The sequence below is a fragment of the Thunnus maccoyii genome, chromosome 6 (assembly GCF_910596095.1).
Source record: "Thunnus maccoyii chromosome 6, fThuMac1.1, whole genome shotgun sequence".
Taxonomy (NCBI): Eukaryota; Metazoa; Chordata; class Actinopteri; order Scombriformes; family Scombridae; genus Thunnus; species Thunnus maccoyii.
Window position 1 is genome coordinate 6,842,043 of NC_056538.1, and position 9,451 is coordinate 6,851,493.

The window sequence follows — 9,451 nt, forward strand, 5'->3', positions numbered from 1 at the left end:
CTAAGACCGGAGTCAAGTTAGACACGATACAGAGCAAGACTTCCTGTGACAACTCTCTAAATAAAACATTGATCATATGAATACGCTATGACGGTTCGAGTATTGCAAATGAGATCATGCAGAGTGTGTAATCACATTTTTAAGGATGGCGTTTAAACAGCATATGCTATTCATCATTGCCTGATAGTAAAATTTAAAACTTATATGTCATACAAACAGCTGTTTCAACACACATAATGCCATGTTTTCCACTGTCAGTTTATTCCTTATTCACAACTTACAGGAACAGTTTACTTACAGGAACAATATTAAAAATAATACCAAGTAAAATAAAGACTGTATAGCATTGTAATGAGGCAAATGTCACAATCCCAACATATTTGTGTAAATCTGAACTACTGTATGCATGTAAAATAACATGTAAATCCCTTCCCCTGCACTGCCTGTCCAATTAATTATGTCTATCTTGACTCAATATTTAATTTATCTCACATTTGATGTGATCTTGTAACTTGGTGTAACCATGTGTCTGTTATGATGTTCATCCACAGTCCTCTAGGACTCCCTTTAACAAATTTCACATTTCCTCATTCTTCATTTTTGGGAATAATTCTTGTTATTCTCTGATGTCTGCCCCATTGAAAACTCAATTTTGCCCCCTGTAGTGTAAATGCATTTCAGAAATAACAGGTAATGAGTCGGATCTGATTAATGCACTACAGAAAGTCATTGTATAATCCATGTAATCCATTTTTATTAGCCTACAGAGGCTTGCCCAATACATCACTGGGTAAGCATTTGTATTATGTGTAGATACAAATTCATATATACAACAGATGCAGGATATTTCTGTTTTGTTGTGAGAACACAAGCACACCAGAGCCAACCATATGTTCTTATTATGAAAGCAAAATATATTGTTTTCCGGTACTACTTCAGTCTTCTCTTTCTCACTTGATAGTGGTGCAAAAGCGGGTCCAGCTGGCAGGTTTGTGAACAGTCAATCCAAACAAAATCCCAACCTCACTGCCCCATCTACTGGACCCATGACAGCAATGCACGTGCTGCCTTCACGGCCTCCGGGTTAGACATATAAGATGTTGGTGCATTCAAATGCTTTTGAACAAAATGTACATAAACATTTCTGCCAATGTGGTGTGATACTATAAACCACAACACTGACAATTTACATCATAATTTGAGTCAAACATAACTTCTTTCCTTACAGGTTTTTTTTTCCTGGAGGGAATGTCATCTTATGCCAACTGATTGATTGTAATCACAAAGTTATCAGCTCTCCTAGGCAACCCAAAGCAGCTTACTCACTAGTTTGGAAAGCAATTAGGTCTGCACTTTATAGATAAGCTGAATAATGGGCATGTCGATAAACACTTGAGGGAGCACAAATAATGACATTATGAGCAACACTTCCAAATGTATCAAGACAGTCTAAAAAGAAAGAGTCAAGTAACTCAGCAAGTAGCAGCTAAGAAGTTATGAAAATGTCATGTTTTGAGGAAAAAAACACAGAACAGATACAAAAATCCATCTTAATATAAACTGCAGGAATGAACACCACTTTTTTTATCAGCAGATTTCACTTGAAATCATAGATTCATGAAGATAATTACCAATGAAAGCAAATAGATGAATAGTTTATAATTTAGTTATCAATAGTTAGTTGTGAGCAACAATAACAATAAGTAAGGAATATTGCATGAATACATTTAGGATCATTGTTTCCCTCTGATAAACTGCTGATCCAGCACAAATGAAAGAAGAGGGAAGGTTGTGTTAAACAGAGGTAGTAAGGTATGACATTTACACTAGCTAAACTCTTAGTATGCTTGTCTGTCTTCATTTGTAATTTCTTAGTCCAGTTTAAGTTACTGGTAAAAGTTACAGGTGTAAGTATATGCAAAAATGGCATAAATGCAACTAAGTGACATTTAAAGACTATGGATCCAAACGATTACTATTATGTTCATTGACAAAGGAGATCCAACGCATTTCAAGCTCTGATTTTAGAGACGTTATTGCATGATCTTAAGAGAACATAGATAGATAAACTTTAGCAGCTGCTAAATTACTGTGGTGTCTCTGCACTGCACTTCCCAGAGATCACCTCTTCATAAGTATGTTCATATACTGTGGTATATTTTATATTTGCTGGTGATATAGTGTGGGTTTCTGTAGGTGGCAGTCTCTTCTTCTGTTTCTCTGCCTAAGATGATAAATGCTGACAAAAGTTGGCATAGCATATAGTTGTTCAGTTTATCTATAGATGCCTCTTGCTGTTTTTTTTTTTTTTTGGATGAACTAGTGTGCAGCTTTAAAGGGAATACAAGATGAGTGATAGAAAGTCAACAGCCCCGTCCTCTCCAGACTACTGTGGACAGCATCCTCAAGTGCTGCCTTCTGGTTGCCACTAATCAGTGTCATCATGCCTGCAGCACACCACTGTCTGCTCATGTGGTTAGAAAATTCTGCAAGGGGCCACTGAGTTTACTCACATTCAGCTCCAGTCGGAGTAAGACACTGAGACGTGACTCAAGCACTGAAAAAGAAACAAGCTCATTTCTGTGCTCGGTTACCAACAGAGCAGTGTGTCATGATGCATTCTTGGTCGGCTCACCTGGTTGAATCACAGCGAAGTGGATGCCAATATACATTCTTCATTTCTACATTTTTCAGCCATTGTCTGCACACTAAAACATACACATTTCTCAGTTCATTACTTTATATGTTTATGTTGTCATTTGTCTTCAGTTTATTAAGGTACTTTACATTTTTAATGAGTTCTCTGCCATCACATAATAGGTATACATGAGTTTTACATGTATTTTAAAGATCAACAGTGGAAGAAAAGTATAATAAAGTAAAAAATAGTTCAATTCTTACAATCTTTCATCACTCAGAACATCACTTGAAGGTTTACTCTGAACAGCAACTTAATTCAGCGCTTGCGCTGGTCTATTGATTTACTGAAAATAAGCTCCTGCTCTACAAAAAGCTTCTTATTAGCACAATTTGTTGGCTGAATGTTATTGATGCAGAGCAGCAGGCAGAATGTTAGACCGCCAGCCCAGATACTCACTGATGGATCCTACAGACAAACTCATCTGAACAGATTCATTTGTATGCCTCTATTTTCTCATTTAAATTCTGTCATTGAGACACCCAGTATCTCAATTCTGCTATCTTTTTGTCGCTTCCATGTCACTCTGCAACTTTGTCCTTTGTGAGTTGTCCTTTGAAGAAATGATGTGGCCCCTGATTGGTCCCAACGTGGCATCTTTCTGTGGCCTTTGCATCTGTAGAACTGCGCGGAACAAACTTGGCTGAGTGTGTGATTTCTGATGATTGAATCAGGCATCCCAGAGGAAGCTCCCAGGCTTTCAGTGGATCATTGTCTATACCAGCTTCCTCCCTCCTCTCCTGCAGTAATATTTGAAGGTACGGCAGTCATATGAGTCGAGCTGCTGAACGTGCAACCACTTAACTCGATCCTTTTCCCTCTATTCCAATAGAAGTCATGGGACAGGGCTGACAGAGATGGTGTGGGTGATTGGGAATGGCACGTCTGTGCGTGTGAGTGTGCATGTATGTGGAAGCCTTCAGATAAATGATAACTTTGAGGCGTTATTTGTAAGAGCCTGTACCTGCAAGAATGTGTCATATGTCTGAGGTAAAGTGTTCACCTTACATAATAAGTTGTAAGTGCAGTCTAAACTTAATGCTGTGTTGATATCATTTCGAAAGGAATCCTGCTTGGGAGCCAGATGTGCGTGTGTGAGCATCATGAGATACTGATCAATTCTAACAGCCTGCAGTGAGTGCATACCTAGGAGATGCCTTGATTCTTTGCAGAATGACCAAGAGTTTAACCTTTCAGTATATGAATGGAGATGATTATATAATAAAAATAAAATATTATTATACTATTGTTCTCTGTCTTAAGTCATTGAATGTCTTCTTTCATTTCCACGAAGTGAAATTTTGGAATAACCACAGTTTTTTCTTTGGGAATCTCACGATTTGATTAGATTTGATTAGATTCTTGGTGTCATGATTCAGTTCAGAATCGATTCTCAATTGAATAAATAGAAAGGGGGCATCATATTTAAGCCCTTAATCCAAAGAAATGTGTGCAAAAAAACATTATTTGTATCTTTAGTCCACTGAAATTCAATATGAATCATAACTGGCAGTTAAGCTAACTGGTCTTGATGAAGGTCACTGAGAACATAAAACAAAAAAGAAAAGTGTGAGAGTATGCAGCTTTTTCATTTAAAAAAGTGAATTGCATTGGTTTAGAAGCATCTTACAGTATTTTCCCTGCATGAGAATAATAAAATGAAAGTGTAATTTACTGACCGACATCACTGGTTAAAGGGATTGACATATTTTCACCTTATTAAGTTGATATGGTGAACATGTCAGCGAACTGTTGTTTATTTACACATCTAGCAGACACAGAGCTTCATCAGCATTTCTTTAAAGTCGTATTCCTTCTCCCCTGAGTCCAGTATCGACTTGCTTTTTCTCTCTTTAATTGATCTCCACTTATTCCTGAAGGAAATATCTGACTCTTTAGCTGTTAAATGCTCCGCTATGTTCACCAGCAAGTTGCAAACGTTGTCTGTCTGCTGTTTGATGCTGGACAGATAGCATACAGCGGGTTAAACAGAGTTCATTTGCAGAAAACAAGCCAGCAGCTAGAAACAAGTTATCATAAAAACCAAATCAATGAGCTGAAGACATTGAAATGTTCTGTAGAGCTGAGAGGAACTGTAGAGTAGAGCGATAATTCTCTGTGAGTTTGTCACTACAACAATCCTTCTCACATTACACATTAAGCTTTAAATCCGTTGTTAATTGTAAAAAAAAAAGAGATCTGTGCAGGTTTAAGGTTTCAGTTGTGAAATCACGGTTCATTTTACCTGGATTATTACTTTATGACAGGGCAGTCTTTTGAAAATGAGCACATACACGGTGCTAACATCCTGCAGGGCTGTAAAGTGGGTGGTAATACAGTGATTTTTCAAACAGAAACACTTAAGCAGAAACGCTACAAAAACGTAGTCTACTCCACATAAAGTAATCCGAGGACTGTGAACCAGTGACTGTTCAGATGCTTTAGATTTAGGCCTGCTATTGGAATGAAAAATAAAGCCAATTTGTAAAATCAAGAAGGACAAGGACATCTGATAAAAACTGTGAAGGCAGTTTCTTTCTAGTATGAACATGCCTCTAATGCTTAGAGGCATTTGTCACGTGATAGTGGAAGGTTACATGCTTTCAGGGTAAATTCAAAGGTATTGTAAGAACACTAATAACATGTATGTGTCATTGACTTTTGCAGCAACATATTGTATATTATTTCCAGCAGTGGTTGTAGCCTGCCTTACCTCATATTTACACTTTCTCTGCTTTAAAATCCTAAAATTTCCTTCCTAGCTCACTGCTTTGAAACTCAGCAGAGGCCACAGTTCAGTTTCAAAGTGAGTTTTGGATATCTCGGGGCGCAATTGGGTATATTTTGTACCACTGAGGAAGGTCTCATTGAGTCTCAAAAGAGAATTTCTCTTAATGTTTTCAACCTAGTAAACAAAAATTGGTCCTGTGTAGGTACTGTCAGGGTGCCAAAGCACATGTGAGCAAAGCACGGGTACCTCTGCAATGACTGACAGCTCCACGGTCACACGTGTACCTCACATAAACCCAGTGCTCTGAAAATGGTTAAAGTTTAACTGGTGTTTTCCTAATGGATTTCACATACTTGTGTATAAAATGAGCCAGATCTTTTCTTCTCACAACAAACTACTCAAATGACTACCCAAATCCCAAGTACAGAGTGCCATATGATCACTTCTACGTGCATACTTGAAAAGAAATCTACATAAACACCCAAATGATTTATCGTAAGACCTTAGAGTGAAGGGAAATTTTTTTTGATCAACAAAGCAAAAAGTTCAGTAGCCCAGATGGTCAAACAATGGTTGATCATTGATGCCGTGTTGACCTACCGCATGTTCCAGAAACAAGCTTTTAAAAGAGTAATGGTGCAGAAAGTTTGTTTTTTCTTCCTCAGCATTTCTAACCAAACAGGCCACATACATTAAGAAGAGCAGCATTAGAGTGAAATTCACACATGTTGTTTGGTAGTAGTTGCGATGGAAGGATAACTGTTAATCGACCAAAGAAACAAATATTTAAGCATTTATACATACATAAGTTTGAAAACATGTGCCTAACCCAAATATTGGGTATGTCTTAATACAGACGAGTCTCCTAACGTGGTGACTGTGACACACAGAAACTTGCCAGGGATTACTTCACAGTGAGGGATTCCCCAAATCAATTTCCTTTATAAGGGAGCACCCTAATATGGTCGCCACAAGACTACACATTCACCGTCGCTCCCTAATATAGAGGGGACAGGAATCTCTGTGTTTGACCCAAAAGCACACACACCTTGTCAGCTGTGTTTACAACACATGCATGGTAGTTGGTTGAGATGTGCACAAACTGCTGAAATGTCTTTGGGTTTGTATTTTAAATTAGTATTTTTTTTCCCCAGTAACCAAGGAAAGACTTGCATCAAAGTTTAGAGATATCAGATACACTGATCCTTACATGCCTATTAACTTATCAAGAATAACCTCTCTTGATCTGAAAACAAGATGAAGTTTCCGACAACTGGACATAGAGATTTGTCTGGGGTTTGCAGGTGCCATATTTTGACCAAATGATCAGATGAAACTACTGAAAATGGCATGCAACTGAAAACTTAAAGCACAATTATGTATCTTTTGCTAAAGGCTGTGGCTAATGCTAATGCTAAATGTGAAAACTGACTATAACAGTAGCACAAGTAGATAGAGTCATAAAATCAGTGAACTAGCTCAGTAATGTCAGTTACACAGTAATAGTTACCAAAAGTTTGCTATTATTAGCCATCAAAAGCTACTGGTCATACCAGACCAAATAAGGCTGTAGCAGCAAAACCCCTGAGTGTGTTCAATCATTTGTATGAATTCAACTTTTCATTTGTAAAAGGAAGAATGTGTTATTTCTTCTTTCAGAAGAGACCTCATTTCAAGTATTTTTAACAGCAGCAATGTTGCACATTTTCAAAAAAGACAGAGACAAACCTATCTTGCTTACAGTAGGTCCACATGGTGATTCACTTTGTTAGAAAATTGACTGGCCACAGGTATTTCAGAGAGATTTCAATAATATGCTGTCCTTTTTTTTTTTTTTTGTACAAAACATGCATTGGCCCCTACATTTTAGCTGTCATCTTGTTTGTCCTCAGAGGCCAACCAAAAGCCCAAAAAGAATGTTTGCTCTCAAAGTTCAGACTAACATTTTATTTGACTATTTCCAGACAGACCTGCACAGAAGACACCAAGATGTTGGCCTCTGCCTGGACAGCCAAAACAAACACCAAGCAAGCAGACCAAAAATACACATCCCTCGCAAACAGTCACCTGGAGCTCATGCACCCAGAGTTCATGTTGCCCTTTCTCTCATAAAAAAAAAAAAATTCTCTCAGTATTGAAGGTTTTGTATTTGGCTTGCATAGGTTCACACAGTCCAATTTTAAGGGCTTGTGCAGTCACACAGACTCACAAGTAATTGGTGTATGAGAAAGATTTTTGGTAACCTGAGCTGCCTTCAGTTCATTACGGCTAACTCTTGTTAGGTTTGGAGAGACACAAGAAACCTTTTCAAGACCATTTTTCAAAGCTCTCCCTATAAAATCCTGGCTGTGAGAGCAGGCCCGGTTACATAAAGGTAGTAATAAGCACCCACACGGAGGGAATCACACCTTAACTGCCTTAGCATGTATTAACGTCATTAGAGCAGTGATACAGTGGAGGGTTTTAGTTAGTATGCAGAGTATATTGGCTAGACTGGCTCATCATTGGCTCATCATTGCACGCTATTTGGGAATCTCTCTGTCTCTGGACTGAACCAAGCAGTGTTTTGGTAATAATTTAACTTTTGAAGACAGTTTTGGATTATCATTCTTAATAGTTAAATTCAAAGTATAGAGAAATACAAAAAATAACTTGAGATATATATCATACCACAAATCACGAATTAACTGTCATTTGTAGCATAGCAAAATATGCTAAAGTGAGTGAAACAATGAATAATCTTGCTGTCATTGCATATTTGATTCAAAGACAGGCAGCTGTAAATGCATTTTTTAAGGCAGAATGTTTTGGGGATTTGATTTTATAATAAAGATTGCATGCTGTGTGCATTATTGTGATGTGAAGTGATCTATGACAAAGATGCCGTGATACTGCAGCTTTTGTATGAACAAAGAATCAGATTGTGCCAAGTCTAGATCGTTGACCCCAGCAGACACACTGTGGCACATGATCTGTCCTGGTTAAATTGCTACTGTAATTATGAAATTAAGTGGCGTATGGATTTTATTCTGCTGCCCAAATTGGAAAACCTCATTTTCTGTGTACACAGAGTCTCAAGTCTCAGTTCACCTCCCTTCCTCACACACACAAACACACGCACACTTACAGTTGCCCATAGTAAATCCACAAAGAACCTCTGTATGAAATATTTGGGTCACATATACTAAAATGGACTGAGGTCAAATCAGTCAGCATTTGTGGGTAGCAGTTTTTTTCCCATGTCTAAATCCATCATATCATCCATGTCATATAAGCTCAGGGACTATTTACAGGCTGCAACAATGGGTTCCTTCTTTTAAAAATGTTATAAATCCTCCCAAGTCTAGTAGTGTTACATAACAGATCCATGGGAGAGGTTAGTGCATAGCCGTGTGCACCACCTACACCACTTCACTCATGTAAATGTGACATTACTGTGAAAAGGCCATGTGGCATACAAAAGCTGGTATGTGCTACTGGGTGATAGCACAGCCCTACTTAGGGCACGATGATGAAACAGAAATCAGCCCAATAGGAATGCTGATTGGTAAGTTATATTTAACCGCCACCAGAATTTAGGTGGAAGGTAGTCTACAGGAATGTAAACTATGTAAGCGGAAACTGGTGACTTCTAGGCTATGGAAAACGAAACTGGGTATGGGTTTGGGAGGTCATTGTTAGTTTTCAGTTTACAGGTCTTTGTCAACCTATACTGTAAATGATGGTAATTTAACTTTCATTAGATGAATAGTGCCACTATATTAATAGCTACACCCACTTAGAAAAGAATTAAAGAATAAAGTAATAAAGTAAAGAATTAAAATGCAGCTTCAGGCCACACTTTCATGAAAATTGTGGTTTCCCATTCAATTGATCATCAACAGAATCGTAAGTGTAGCTATACTGAATAAAGGATAATTGAATATCATATTACTGCAACTTACAGAGCCCGGATAGCTCAGTCGGTAGAGCATCAGACTTTTAATCTGAGGGTCCAGGGTTCAAGTCCCTGTTCGGGCGGT

General features: G+C 38.0%; 1 non-coding gene across 1 annotated transcript; it reads left to right on the plus strand.

The window, feature by feature from the left end:
• Nucleotides 1–9,376: 9,376 nt before the first annotated feature.
• Nucleotides 9,377–9,449, plus strand: trnak-uuu. Its single transcript has one exon. It is a non-coding gene; the product is annotated as a tRNA-Lys (tRNA).
• The last annotated feature ends 2 nt before the right edge of the window (nt 9,450–9,451 follow it).